This window comes from Oncorhynchus tshawytscha, linkage group LG13, assembly GCF_018296145.1.
Source record: "Oncorhynchus tshawytscha isolate Ot180627B linkage group LG13, Otsh_v2.0, whole genome shotgun sequence".
NCBI classification, from domain to species: Eukaryota; Metazoa; Chordata; class Actinopteri; order Salmoniformes; family Salmonidae; genus Oncorhynchus; species Oncorhynchus tshawytscha.
This window is the reverse complement of record NC_056441.1, coordinates 4,662,564-4,677,563: the sequence shown is the minus strand read 5'-3', so window position 1 is coordinate 4,677,563 and position 15,000 is coordinate 4,662,564. Positions and strand designations below refer to the sequence as shown.

General features: G+C 47.6%; 1 protein-coding gene across 1 annotated transcript in view; it reads right to left on the bottom strand.

The window, feature by feature from the left end:
• The window catches only part of LOC112239631 (disks large-associated protein 3-like), a 313,170-nt gene that overhangs the window by 112,580 nt on the left and 185,590 nt on the right, over positions 1-15,000 (bottom strand). The window contains exon 2 of the mRNA XM_042295067.1: positions 2,455-2,566. The gene's annotated coding sequence lies outside the window, so the exon portion shown is untranslated. The remainder of the gene's footprint in view (positions 1-2,454; positions 2,567-15,000) is intronic.

The following is a 15,000-nucleotide window of genomic DNA, read 5'->3' as shown; positions in this document are numbered from 1 at the left end:
ACCTGTGTGTGTTGTACCTGTGTGTGTTGTACCTGAGTGTGTTGTACCTGAGTGTGTTGTACCTGTGTGTTGTACCTGTGTGTTGTACCTGTGTGTTTTACCTGTGTGTGTTGTACCTGAGTGTGGTGTACCTGTGTGTTGTACCTGTGTGTTGTACCTGTGTGTGTGTTGTACCTGTGTGTTGTACCTGTGTGTTGTACCTGTGTGTTGTACCTGAGTGTGTTGTACCTGTGTGTGTTGTACCTGTGTGTGTTGTACCTGTGTGTGTTGTACCTGTGTGTTGTACCTGTGTGTGTTGTACCTGTGTGTTGTACCTGCGTGTGTTGTACCTGTGTGTGTTGTACCTGTGTGTTGTACCTGAGTGTGTTGTACCTGTGTGTGTTGTACCTGTGTGTTGTACCTGTATGTTGTACCTGTGTGTGTTGTACCTGTATGTTGTACCTGTGTGTGTTGTACCTGTGTGTTGTACCTGTGTGTTGTACCTGCGTGTGTTGTACCTGTGTGTGTTGTACCTGTGTGTTGTACCTGTGTGTGTTGTGCCTGAGTGTGTTGTACCTGTGTGTGCTGTACCTGTGTGTTGTACCTGTGTGTGTTGTACCTGTGTGTTGTACCTGTGTGTGTTGTACCTGTGTGTTGTACCTGCGTGTGTTGTACCTGTGTGTGTTGTACCTGTGTGTTGTACCTGTGTGTGTTGTGCCTGAGTGTGTTGTACCTGTGTGTGCTGTACCTGTGTGTTGTACCTGTGTGTGTTGTACCTGTGTGTTGTACCTGTATGTTGTACCTGTCTGTTGTACCTGTGTGTTGTTCCTGTCTGTTGTACCTGTCTTCTGTACCTGTGTGTTGTACCTGCGTGTGTTGTACCTGTGTGTGTTGTACCTGTGTGTGTTGTACCTGTGTGTTGTAAGTGAGTGTGTTGTACCTGTGTGTTGTACCTGTGTGTTGTACCTGTCTGTTGTACCTGTGTGTGTTGTACCTGAGTGTGTTGTACCTATGTCTGTTGTACCTGTGTGTGTTGTACCTGTGTGTGTTGTACCTGTGTGTTGTACCTGTGTGTTGTACCTGTGTGTTGTACCTGTATGTTGTACCTGTGTGTTGTACCTGTGTGTTGTACCTGTGTGTGTTGTACCTGTGTGTGTTGTACCTGTGTGTTGTACCTGTGTGTTGTACCTGTGTGTGTTGTACCTGTGTGTTGTACCTGTGTGTGTTGTACCTGTGTGTGTTGTACCTGTGTGTTGTACCTGTGTGTTGTACCTGTGTGTTGTACCTGTGTGTGTTGTACCTGTGTGTTGTACCTGTGTGTTGTACCTGCGTGTGTTGTACCTGTGTGTGTTGTACCTGTGTGTTGTACCTGTGTGTGTTGTACCTGTGTGTGTTGTACCTGAGTGTGTTGTACCTGAGTGTGTTGTACCTGTGTGTTGTACCTGTGTGTTGTACCTGTGTGTTTTACCTGTGTGTGTTGTACCTGAGTGTGTTGTACCTGTGTGTTGTACCTGTGTGTTGTACCTGTGTGTTGTACCTGTGTGTTGTACCTGTGTGTTGTACCTGTGTGTGTTGTACCTGAGTGTGTTGTACCTGTGTGTGTTGTACCTGTGTGTGTTGTACCTGTGTGTGTTGTACCTGTGTGTTGTACCTGTGTGTGTTGTAACTGTGTGTTGTACCTGCGTGTGTTGTACCTGTGTGTGTTGTACCTGTGTGTTGTACCTGAGTGTGTTGTACCTGTGTGTGTTGTACCTGTGTGTTGTACCTGTATGTTGTACCTGTGTGTGTTGTACCTGTATGTTGTACCTGTGTGTGTTGTACCTGTGTGTTGTACCTGTGTGTTGTACCTGTGTGTTGTACCTGCGTGTGTTGTACCTGTGTGTGCTGTACCTGTTGTTGTACCTGTGTGTGTTGTACCTGTGTGTTGTACCTGTGTGTGTTGTACCTGTGTGTTGTACCTGCGTGTGTTGTACCTGTGTGTGTTGTACCTGTGTGTTGTACCTGTGTGTTGTACCTGTATGTTGTACCTGTCTGTTGTACCTGTGTGTTGTTCCTGTCTGTTGTACCTGTCTGTTGTACCTGTGTGTTGTACCTGCGTGTGTTGTACCTGTGTGTGTTGTACCTGTGTGTGTTGTACCTGTGTGTGTTGTACCTGTGTGTGTTGTACCTGTGTGTTGTAAGTGAGTGTGTTGTACCTGTGTGTTGTACCTGTGTGTTGTACCTGTCTGTTGTACCTGTGTGTGTTGTACCTGAGTGTGTTGTACCTGTGTGTTGTACCTATGTCTGTTGTACCTGTGTGTTGTACCTGCATGTGTTGTACCTGTGTGTTGTACCTGTGTGTGTTGTACCTGTGTGTGTTGTACCTGTGTGTTGTACCTGTGTGTTGTACCTGTGTGTTGTACCTGAGTGTGTTGTACCTGTGTGTTGTACCTATGTCTGTTGTACCTGTGTGTTGTACCTATTATCTGTACTTACAACACTCTCATCAGGAAATGGGTCTCCATGTCTGCAGTTAGGAAAAGACTTCTCACAAGCACACCGACTGATACACTAGTCCCCTGTAGCGCTCACACACTCTGCCAGGAATCTAAATTCAGAGAGAGAGCGAGAGAGAGAGAGAGAGAGAGAGAGAGAGAGAGACAGAGAGAGAGAGAGAGAGAGAGAGACCGAGAGAGATAGGGGAGAGAGAGGGAAAATACAAAGTCATCACCTACAGAGAGATGAACCTGGAGAAGAGTCCCCTAAGCAAGCTGGTCCTGGGGCTCTGTTCACAAACACAAACACACCCCACAGAGCCCCAGGACAGCAACACAATTAGACCCAACCAAATCATGACAAAACAAAAAGATAATTACTTGACACATTGGAAAGAATTAACAAAAAAACAGAGCAAACTAGAATGCTATTTGGCCCTACACAGAGAGTACACAGTGGCAGAATACCTGACCACTGTGACTGACCCAAAATTAAGGAAAGCTTTGACTATGTACAGACTCAGTGAGCATAGCCTTGCTATTGAGAAAGGCCACCGTAGGCAGACATGGCTCTCAAGAGAAGACAGGCTATGTGCTCACTGCCCACAAAATGAGGTGGAAACTGAGCTGCACTTCCTAACCTCCTGCCAAATGTATGACCATATTAGAGACACATATTTCCCTCAGATTACACAGACCCACAAAGATTTAGAAAACAAACCCAATTTTGATAAACTCCCATATCTACTGGGTGAAATTCCACAGTGTGCCATCACAGCAGCAAGATTTGTGACCTGTTGCCACGAGAAAAGGGCAACCAGTGAAGAACAAACACCATTGTAAATACAACCCATATTTATGCTTATTTATTTTCCCTTGTGTACTTTAACCATTTGTACATTGTTAAAACACTGTATATATATATAATATGACATTTGTAATGTCTTTATTGTTTTGAAACTTCTGTATGTGTAATGTTTACTGTTCATTTTTATTGTTTATTTCACTTTATATATTATCTACCTCACTTGCTTTGGCAATGTTAACACATGTTTCCCATGCCAATAAAGCCTCTTAAATTGAATTGAATTGAGAGAGAGGGAGAGAGAGAGAGAGAACGAGGGGAGGACCACATTTCCCTAACCAAACCCTCCCCTCTTCTACCTCTGACTCATAAGTATTATTGTAGGAAAAGTGTCATTTCTATGGCTGTGATGTGTGGATGTACTTCCTAGTAATTAGTAAGTAACTTCCTGTCAGTCTCTCTGTGAAACGTCTGCTAATGACTCTGAGGTCAACAGTGTTGAGATCTGATATGTATCTGCTATGTCAGTATGTCAGTAATGAGTAATGAGATCGATACAGCTGCTATGTCAGTAATGTAGGTCAGCAAACTGTCAAGGTGTCCACTGATCAACACAAACTGATGCACACACACACACGCACACGCACGCGCACGCACACAGACATGCCTTCTCTGCACTGACAGCAATGACAAATGGAAGCAAAGTGATCTATATTATAGTTGCAGTTTGAGTTTGTTTTCATCTATAATTCAGTCAATTTTTAGTCCTGTAGTTGTTAGTGTGTGTGTGTGTGTGTGTGTGTGTGTGTGTGTGTGTGTGTGTGTGTGTGTGTGTGTGTGTGTACGTGTGTGTGTTTGTGTGTGTGTGTGTGTGTGTGTGTGTGTGTGTGTGTGTGTGTGTGTGTGTGTGTGTGTGTGTGTGTGTGTGTGTGTGTGTGTGTGTGTGTGTGTGTGTGTGTGTGTGTGTGTGTGTGTGTGTGTGTGTGTGTGTGTGTGTGAGTGTGAGTGTGAGTGTGAGTGTGAGTGTGAGTGTGAGTGTGTGTGTGTGTTTTCTTGCCAGCTTATTGCATTCCTGTCATATAATTTGTCTTTGTACTATTCATGACACTGGGTACAGGCAAAAACCTTTATTCTAGCCTTTAAATACAGTTGTATAGAGCTTCACACACACACACACAAATTGTCTTTGCATCCAAACAGAATAACACACTAAGAATTCTCACTCAGTTCCATCAACACTCTGGACCTTTCCTTTTCTCTCTCGAAGTGAGATGACAAAACGAAAGACTCAGTTCAACATGAACTGTTAGTTTTCCTATCCTGATGCCCTGGTTGGTCCCAGCACCAGGGATTTCAAACTTAAACTACCACATGCCAAGCACGCCTCCAACTCAATCATCAAGTTTGCAGACGACAGTAGTGGGCTTGATTACCAACAACGACGAGACAGCCTACAGAGAGGAGGTGAGGGCCCTCGGAGTGTGGCGTCAGGAAAACAACCTCTCACTCAACGTCAAAAAAAAGAAAGGAGATGATTGTGGACCTCAGGAAACACCAAAACGAAAGGACAACAGTGAAGAAGGTAGAACGTTTTAAGTTCCTTGGCGTACACATCACGACACACTGAAATGGACCACCAACACAGACAGCGTGGTGAAGAAGGCGCAACAGCACCTCTTCAACCTCCTAAGGCTGAAGAAATTTGGCTTGTCACCTAAAACCCTCACAAACTTTTACAGATGCACAATTGAGAGCATCCTGTCGGGCTGTATCACCGCTTGGTACAGCAACTGCAATGTCCACAACCGCTGGGCTCTCCAGAGGATGGTGCAGTCTGCACATCGCATCACTGGGGGCAAACAAACACCTACAGCACTCGATGTCACAGGAATGCCATAAAGATCATCAAGGACAACAACCACCCGAGCCACTGCCTGTTCACCCCGCTGTCATCCAGAAGGCGAGGTCAGTACAGGTGCATCAAAGCTGGGACCGAGAGATTGAAACACAGCTTCTATCTCAAGGCCATCAGACTGTTAACTTCTTAAGGTATAGGGGGCAGCATTTTCACTTTTGGATAAATAGCGTGCCCAATTTCAACTTCCTGCTACTCATGCCAAGAATATAAGATATGCATATTATTGGTAGATTTGGATAGAAAACACTCTGAAGCTTCTAACACTGTTTGAATCATGTCTGTGAGCATAACAGAACTTATGTAGCAGACAAAACCCCGAGGACTAACCGTTCAGATGTTTTTTTTTTGAGGTCTCTGTCTGTTCAGTGACTTCTCATTGGGAAACGATATTTCTTGTTTTTCAGTTCCTACCGCTTCCACTGGATGTCACCAGTCTTTGGAATTTGGTTGAGGTTATTCATTTGTGCAATGAAGAAGTACGGCCATCTTGGAACTGCGTAACACTGTTGAGAGTTGCGCAAGACTTGAAAAGGAGCATGGTTTGACCTGGTTATTACCAAGGGGCTTTCTATTGGACCTGGTTATTACCAAGGGGCTTTCTATTGGACCTGGTTATTACCAAGGGGCTTTCTATTGGACCTGGTTATTACCAAGGGGCTTTCTATTGGACCTGGTTATTACCAAGGGGCTTTCTATTGGACCTGGTTATTACCAAGGGGCTTTCTATTGGACCTGGTTATTACCAAGGGGCTTTCTATTGGACCTGGTTATTACCAAGGGGCTTTCTATTGGACCTGGTTATTACCAAGGGGCTTTCATGGTTTGTTTACTTGCTGTATTGAATACAGATTTCCCAGTCTTCAATTTGATCGATTATTAACGTTTAAAAATACCTAAAGTTGTATTACAAAAGTAGTTTGAAATGTTTTGGCAAAGTTTACAGTTTATAGGCAACTTTACTTGTTAGATATTACTGCCCTGTCGGAACTAGAAGCACAATTATTTCACTACACTACTACATTAACATCTGCTAACCATTTACGTTTATTTAACTAGTGTTAACGTTTGATTTGATTTGAAAATTGATATAGTTGAGTTTTAAGACATGTAGCTAAACAATGGACCATAATCCCAAATCGTGACGTTACTACCCTGCATGAATCTGCAGGTAGCAAACCAACCAGGTTCAATGGGTATAACTAGTCAAGCAAATGTGTCTGAGATACGAAGAATAAGATCAGACACGTAACGTTAGCTAACAGTACACTTTAACTTGAAATTAAATAACTTTCTTAGCTGTCATTGAATAGCATCATTGATGGACGTCTCCTGTCACGGATACCACCATCTCCTGTCACGGATACCACCGTCTCCTGTCACGGATACCACCGTCTCCTGTCACGGATACCACCGTCTCCTGTCACGGATACCACCGTCTCCTGTCACGGATACCACCATCTCCTGTCACGGATACCACCATCTCCTGTCACGGATACCACCGTCTCCTGTCACGGATACCACCGTCTCCTGTCACGGATACCACCGTCTCCTGTCACGGATACCACCATCTCCTGTCACGGATACCACCGTCTCCTGTCACGGATACCACCATCTCCTGTCACGGATACCACCATCTCCTGTCACGGATACCACCATCTCCTGTCACGGATACCACCTTCTCCTGTCACGGATACCACCATCTCCTGTCACGGATACCACCATCTCCTGTCACGGATACCACCATCTCCTGTCACGGATACCACCATCTCCTGTCACGGATACCACCATCTCCTGTCACGGATACCACCGTCTCCTGTCACGGATACCACCATCTCCTGTCACGGATACCACCGTCTCCTGTCACGGATACCACCATCTCCTGTCACGGATACCACCATCTCCTGTCACGGATACCACCATCTCCTGTCACGGATACCACCATCTCCTGTCACGGATACCACCGTCTCCTGTCACGGATACCACCGTCTCCTGTCACGGATACCACCGTCTCCTGTCACGGATACCACCGTCTCCTGTCACGGATACCACCGTCTCCTGTCACGGATACCACCGTCTCCTGTCACGGATACCACCGTCTCCTGTCACGGATACCATGGTTGCCCTTTAGTTTGAAGATGAGACAGGTGTTTTCTCTTTTAGGTGATTGTAGAATATTACAGCTCTTTTATAAATGTATAAATGTTGATATCTCGTCTTAATTCTGCTCTGAATGCATTGTCTCTCTCCTCTTCCATTAATAACTACAATACTGAACTACAAAGACAAAACCCATTTACCCTTGTCTCTACCCCCTCTCTTTATCTACCCCTCTCTCTCTTTATCTACCCCCTCTCTCTCTTTATCTACCCCCTCTCTCTCTATCTACCCCCTCTCTCTCTCTATCTACCCCTCTCTCTCTTTATCTACCCCTCTCTCTCTTTATCTACCCCCCTCTCTCTCTACCCCCTCTCTCTCTCTATCTACCCCCTCTCTCTTTATCTACCCCTCTCTCTCTTTATCTACCCCCTCTCTCTCTCTACCCCCTCTCTTTATCTACCCCCCTCTCTCTTTATCTACCCCTCTCTCTCTCTTTATCTACCCCCTCTCTCTCTCTATCTACCCCCTCTCTCTCTCTATCTACCCCCTCTCTCTCTTTATCTACCCCCTCTCTCTTTATCTACCCCTCTCTCTCTCTATCTACCCCCCTCTCTCTTTATCTACCCCCTCTCTCTCTTTATCCCCCTCTCTCTCTATCTACCCCCTCTCTCTCTTTATCTACCCCTCTCTCTCTTTATCTACCCCCCTCTCTCTCTATCTACCCCCTCTCTCTCTCTACCCCTCTCTCTCTCTACCCCCCTCTCTCTCTACCCCCTCTCTCTCTACCCCCCTCTCTCTCTACCCCCCTCTCTCTCTACCCCCCCTCTCTCTACCCCTCTCTCTACCCCCTCTCTCTCTACCCCTCTCTCTCTCTACCCCCCTCTCTACCCCCTCTCTCTACCCCCTCTCTCTCTCCCTCTCCCTCCCCTCTCTCTCTCTCTCTCTACCCCCTCTCTCTACCCCCTCTCTCTCTACCCCCCTCTCCTCTACCCCCCTCTCTCTCTCTACCCCCTCTCTCTCTCTACCCTCTCTCTCTCTACCCCCTCTCTCTCTACCCCCTCTCTCTCTCTCCCCCCCTCTCTCTCTACCCCCCTCTCTCTCTACCCCCCTCTCTCTCTCCCCTCTCTCTCTACCCCCTCTCTCTCTCTCCCCCTCTCTCTCTACCCCCTCTCTCTCTCTACCCCCTCTCTCTCTCTCCCTCTCCCCTCTCTCTCTCTACCCCCCTCTCTCTACCCCCTCTCTCTCTACCCCCCTCTCTCTCTACCCCCCTCTCTCTCTCTACCCCTCTCTCTCTCTACCCCCCTCTCTCTCTACCCCCTCTCTCTCTCTACCCCCCCTCTCTCTCTACCCCCTCTCTCTCTCTACCCCCCTCTCTCTCTACCCCCTCTCTCTCTCTACCCAGAGGACCCCCCTCTCTCTCTACCCCCCTCTCTCTCTTGGAGTCACCTCTCTACCCCACCTCTCTCTCTACCCCCTCTCTCTCTCTACCCCACCTCTCTCTACCCCCCTCTCTCCCCTCTTTAAACTGCATCACTCTCTTCTAAACTGCACACTCCCTCTTTCTCTCTCTCTCTCTCTGCTCCTCCAGGTATGAACCTGTTTTGTTTGTTCTGTTGTAGTTTTACATAGTTTTCACTCAGTCATTCTCACACACAGATTCATGCATCCATGCACTTTACAAACACCTTACACTATGATACTTCACACCCCCTTTTTCTTAGATTAAAGTTAATAGTTTTGTTTACAATAAATAAAAATTTTAATTGGTCTATCCCTGTTCGCGTCCCCTCATTTTTGTCACAGGTCTAGCCCCCACCTCTCTCTCTCTACCCCTTTCTCCCCCTCTCTCGCCTCTCTCTACCCCCTCTCTCTCTCTCTCTCTCTTTTTCTCTCTACCCCCCCTCTCTCTACCCCCTCTCTCTCTCCCCTCTCTAACACCCCCTCTCTCTATCTACCTCTACCCCTCTCTCTCTATCTACCCCCTCTCTCTCTCTATCTACTCTCTCTACCCCCTCTTCTCTCTACCCCCCTCTCTCTCTACCCCCTCTCTCTCTCTACCCCCTCTCTCTCTACTCTCCTACCCCCTCTCTCTATCTACCTCTCTCTCTCTACCCCCCTCTCTCTCTACCCCCTCTCTCTCTACCCCCTCTCTCTCTCTACCCTCTCTCTCTCTACCCCCTCTCTCTCTCTACCCCTCTCTCTCTCTACCCCCCTCTCTCTATCTACCCCCTCTCTCTATCTACCCCCTCTCTCTCTCTACCCCCCCCTCTCTATCTACCCCTCTCTCTCTCTACCCCCTCTCTCTCTCTACCCCCTCTCTCTCTACCCCCCTCTCTCTCTCTATCCCCCCTCTCTCTCTCTACCCCCTCTCTCTCTCTACCCCCCTCTCTCTCTACCCCCTCTCTCTCTCTACCCCTCTCTCTCTCTATCTACCCCCCTCTCTACCCCCTCTCTCTCTCTACCCCCTCTCTCTCTACCCCCCTCTCTCTATCTACCCCTCTCTCTCTCTATCTACCTCTACCCCCTCTCTCTCTCTACCCCCCTCTCTCTCTACCCCCCTCTCTCTCTATCTACCCCCCTCTCTCTCTACCCCCTCTCTCTCTCTACCCCCTCTCTCTCTCTACCCCCCCCCCTCTCTACCCCCCTCTCTCTCTATCTACCCCCTCTCTCTCTACCCCCTCTCTCTCTACCCCCTCTCTCTCTCTACCCCCTCTCTCTCTCTATCTCTCTCTACCTCTCTCTCTCTACCCCCCTCTCTCTCTCCCCCCCTCTCTCTACCCCCCCTCTCTCTCTCTACCCCCTCTCTCTCTACCCCCTCTCTCTCTCTACCCCCTCTCTCTCTCTACCCCACCTCTCTCTCTACCCCCTCTCCCCTGCAGGCAGAGGAGGGTCGTTAGTGATTGGAGTCACCTGGGTTCAGGGTATTTAAACTGCATCACTCACCACTCTTGTCTCTCTCTCTCTCTGCTCCTCCAGGTATGAACCTGTTTTGTTTGTTCTGTTGTAGTTTTACATAGTTTTCACTCAGTCATTCACACACACAGATTCATGCATCCATGCACTTTACAAACACTATGATACTTCCACACTTCCTTTTTCTTAGATTAAAGTTAATAGTTTTGTTTACAATAAATAACATTTTTTAATTGGTCTATCCCTGTTGTTCGCGTCACAGGTTATGAGCCGGCCTGTAACACTATCCCCTCTCTCTATCTACCTCCTCTATCTCTCTCTCTCTATCTACTGCATCTCTCTCTATCTACTGCCTCTCTCTCTACCCCCTCTCTCTATCTACCCCCTCTCTCTATCTACCTCCTCTCTCTATCTACCTCCTCTCTCTCTATCTACCTCCTCTATATCTCTATCTACTGCCTCTCTCTCTACCCCCTCTATCTCTCTATCTACCTCCTCTATATCTCTATCTACCTCCTCTCTCTCTCTATCTACTGCCTCGCTCTCTACCCCCTCTCTCTATCTACCTCCTCTATCTCTCTATCTACTGCCTCTCTCTCTACCCCCTCTCTCAATCTAACTCCTCTATCTCTCTATCTACCTCCTCTCTCTTTCTATCTACCTCCTCTCTCTCTATCTACTGCCTCTCTCTCTACCCCCTCTCTCTATCTACCTCCTCTCTCTCTCTCTATCTACTGCCTCTCTCTCTACCCCCTCTCTCAATCTACCTCTTCTATCTCTCTATCTACTCCCTCTCTCTTCATCCCTCCTCTGTCTCTCCCTTCATCCCTCCTCTGTCTCTCTCTTCATCCCTCCTCTGTCTCTCTCTTCATCCTTCCTCTATCTCTCTCTTCATCCCTCGTCTATCTCTTTCTTCATCCCTCTATCTCTCCCTTCATCCCTCCTCTGTCTCTCCCTTCATACCTCCTCTGTCTCTCCCTTCATCCCTCCTCTGTCTCTCCCTTCATCCCTCCTCTCTCTCCCTTCATACCTCCTCTGTCTCTCTCTTCATCCCTCCTCTATCTCTCTCTTCATCCCTCCTCTGTCTCTCCTTCATCCCTCCTCTGTCTCTCCCTTCATCCCTCCTCTGTCTCTCCCTTCATCCCTCCTCTGTCTCTCTCTTCATCCCTCCTCTGTCTCTCTCTTCATCCTTCCTCTATCTCTCTCTTCATCCCTCCTCTATCTCTTTCTTCATCCCTCTATCTCTCCCTTCATCCCTCCTCTGTCTCTCCTTCATCCCTCCTCTGTCTCTCCCTTCATACCTCCTCTGTCTCTCCCTTCATCCCTCCTCTGTCTCTCCCTTCATACCTCCTCTGTCTCTCTCTTCATCCCTCCTCTATCTCTCTCTTCATCCCTCCTCTGTCTCTCCCTTCATCCCTCCTCTGTCTCTCCCTTCATCCCTCCTCTATCTCTCTCTTCATCCCTCCTCTGTCTCTCCCTTCATCCCTCCTCTGTCTCTCCCTTCATCCCTCCTCTGTCTCTCTCTTCATCCCTCCTCTGTCTCTCCCTTCATCCTTCCTCTATCTCTCCCTCTGCTTGTCTTCACATATCTCTTTCTCTTCCCCGTCCATGCTTCTGTTTGGTCTGTCCCACTTCCTCTGTGGTCTCTTCACTGCATTCAGAGAGTCAGACAGAACACTTGCATTCTCTACTCACCTGACAGCTAGTCATATTTCATACCTGCCCTGCTTCATTTTTTCTCTCACTGGCCCAACGCTCTAACCACTAGGGTACCTGCCGCCCCAAATGAAATGGACCTACAGTACTTGTCACATCCTCCCATCGCCATCCCATCGCCATGTTGACAGGGGCAACATATTGGTGAGTTGCAGTTAGTGTGGCGGCCAGATGCCTGTCAATCCTTCTAGGGGTGTCCTGGAAGGATATTGATCTCATCCCGTCAGTAGAGGATGCCTGGTTATTTAAAAAAAAAAATGCCGACCTCACCATCTTAAATAAGCCCCATTCAAGAAATTTAGAACCAGGAACAGATATAGCCCTTGGTTCTCCCCAGACCTGACTGCCCTTAACCAACACAAAAACATCCTATGGCGTTCTGCATTAGCATCGAACAGCTCCCGTGATATGCACCTGTTCAGGGAAGCTAGAAACCATTATACACAGGCAGTTAGAAAAGCTTTTTCAAACAGAAATTTGCTTCCTGCAACACAAACTCAAAAAGGTTCCGGGACACTGTAGAGTCCATGGAGGATAAGAGCACCTCCTCCCAGCTGCTCACTGCACTGAGGCTAGGAAACCTTGTCACCACTTATAAATCCATTGTAAATGAGAATTTCAATAAGCATTTTTCTACGGCTGGCCATGCTTTCCACCTGGCTACCCCTACCCCGGTCAACAGCACTGCACCCCCACAGCAACTCGCCCAAGCCTTCCCCTTCTCCTTCTCCTTCTCCCAAATCCAGTCAGCTGATGTTCTGAAAAGCTGCAAAATCTAGGCCCCTACAAATCAGCCGGGCTAGACAATCTGGACCCTTTCTTTCTAAAATGATCTGCCGAAATTGTTGCAGCCAATATTACCAGCCTGTTCAACCTCTCTTTCGTGTCGTCTGAGATTCCCAAAGATTGGAAAGCACCTGCGGTCATCCCCCTCTTCAAAGGGGGAGACAATCTTGACCCAAACTGCTACAGACCTATATCTATCCTACCCTGCCTTTCTAAGGTCTTCTAAAGCCAAGTTAACAAACAGATCACCGACCATTTCGAATCCCACCGTACCTTCTCGCTATGCAATCTGGTTTCAGAGCTGGTCATGGGTGCATCTCAGCCACGCTCAAGGTCCTGAACGACATCATAACCGCCATCGATAAGAGACATTACTGTGCAGCAGTATTCATTGACCTGGCCAAGGCTTTCGACTCTGTCAATCACCACATCCTCATCGATAGCCTTGGTTTCTCAAATGATTGCATCTCTGATAGAGTTCAGTGTGTCAAATCGGAGGGCCTGTTGTCTGGGCCTTTGGCAGTCTCTATGGGGGTGCCACAGGGTTCAATTCTTGGACCGACTCTCTTCTCTGTATACATCAATGATGTTGCTCTTGCTGCTGGTGACTCTCTGATCCACCTCTACGCAGACGACACCATTCTGTATACTTCTGGCTCTTATTTGGACACAGACGGGCTTCAATGCCATACAACTCTCCTTCCGTGGCCTCCAACTGCTCTTAAATACAAGTAAAACTAAATGCATGCTCTTCAACCGATCGCTGTCTGCACCTGCCCGCCCGTCCTACATCACTACTCTGGACGGTTCTGACTTAGAATATTTGGACAACTACAAATACCTAGGTGTCTGGTTAGACTGTAAACTTTCCTTCCAGACTCACATTAAGCATCTCCAATCCAAGGTTAAATCTAGAATTGGCTTCCTATTTCGCAACAAAGCATCCTTCACTCACGCTGCCAAACATACCCTTGTAAAACTGACTATCCTACCGATCCTTGACTTCGGCGATGTCATTTACAAAATAGCCTCCAACACCCTACTCAATAAATTGGATGCAGTCTATCACAGTCCCATCCGTTTTGTCACCGAAGCCCCATATACTACCCACCACTGCGACCTGTACGCTCTCGTTGGCTGGCCCTCGCTTCATACTCATCGCCAAACCCACTGGCTCCATGTCATCTACAAGACCCTGCTAGGTAAAGTCCCCCCTTATCTCTGCTTGCTGGTCACAATAGCAGCACCCACCTGTAGCACACGCTCCAGCAGGTATATCTCTCTTGTCACCCCCAAAACCAATTCTTCCTTTGGCCGCCTCTCCTTCCAGTTCTCTGCTGCCAATGACTGGAACGCACTACAAAAATCTCTGAAACTGGAAACACTTATCTCCCTCACTGGCTTTAAGCACCAACTGTCAGAGCAGCTCACAGATTACTGCACCTGTACATAGCCCATCTCTAATTTAGCCCAAACAACTACCTCTTCCCCTACTGTATTTATGTATTTATTTAGCTCCTTTTCACCCCATTATTTCTATCTCTACTTTGTACATTCTTCCACTGCAAATCTACCATTCCAGTGTTTTACTTGCTATATTGTATCTACTTTGCCACCATGGCCTTTTTTTGCCTTTACTTCCCTTATCTCACCTCATTTGCTCACATCGTATATAGACTTGTTTATACTGTATTATTGACTGTATGTTTGTTTTACTCCATGTGTAACTCTGTGTTGTTCATTGTGCCGAACTGCTTTGCTTTATCTTGGCCAGGTCGCAGTTGTAAATGAGAACTTGTTCTGAACTGGCGTACCTGGTTAAATAAAGGTGAAATAAAAATAAAATGAATAAAATCGAATGTGTCCGTGACGGCATGTGGATGACAGGGAGGTGACCCTGTCTTGAACCTCGAAAATACAACACATCAGTGACACACTGGAGGGGAGAGGAGAGAGAGGAGAGAGAGTAGAAGATGAGAGACTACTGGGGAGAGAGGTGAGAATACTGGGGGAGAGGTGAGAATACTGGGGTAGAGGAGAGACTACTGGGGAGAGGAGATGAGAGGAGGAGAGACTAATGGGGAGAGGAGAGACTACTGGGGAGAGGAGAGACTACTGGGGAGAGGAGATGAGAGGAGGAGAGACTAATGGGGAGAGGAGAGACTACTGGGGAGAGGAGATGAGAGAGGAGAGACTAATGGGGGAGGAGAGACTAATGGGGAGAGGAGAGACTAATGGGGAGAGGAGAGACTACTGGAGGAGAGGAGAGACCACTGGAGGAGAGGAGAGACTACTGGAGGAGAGGAGAGACT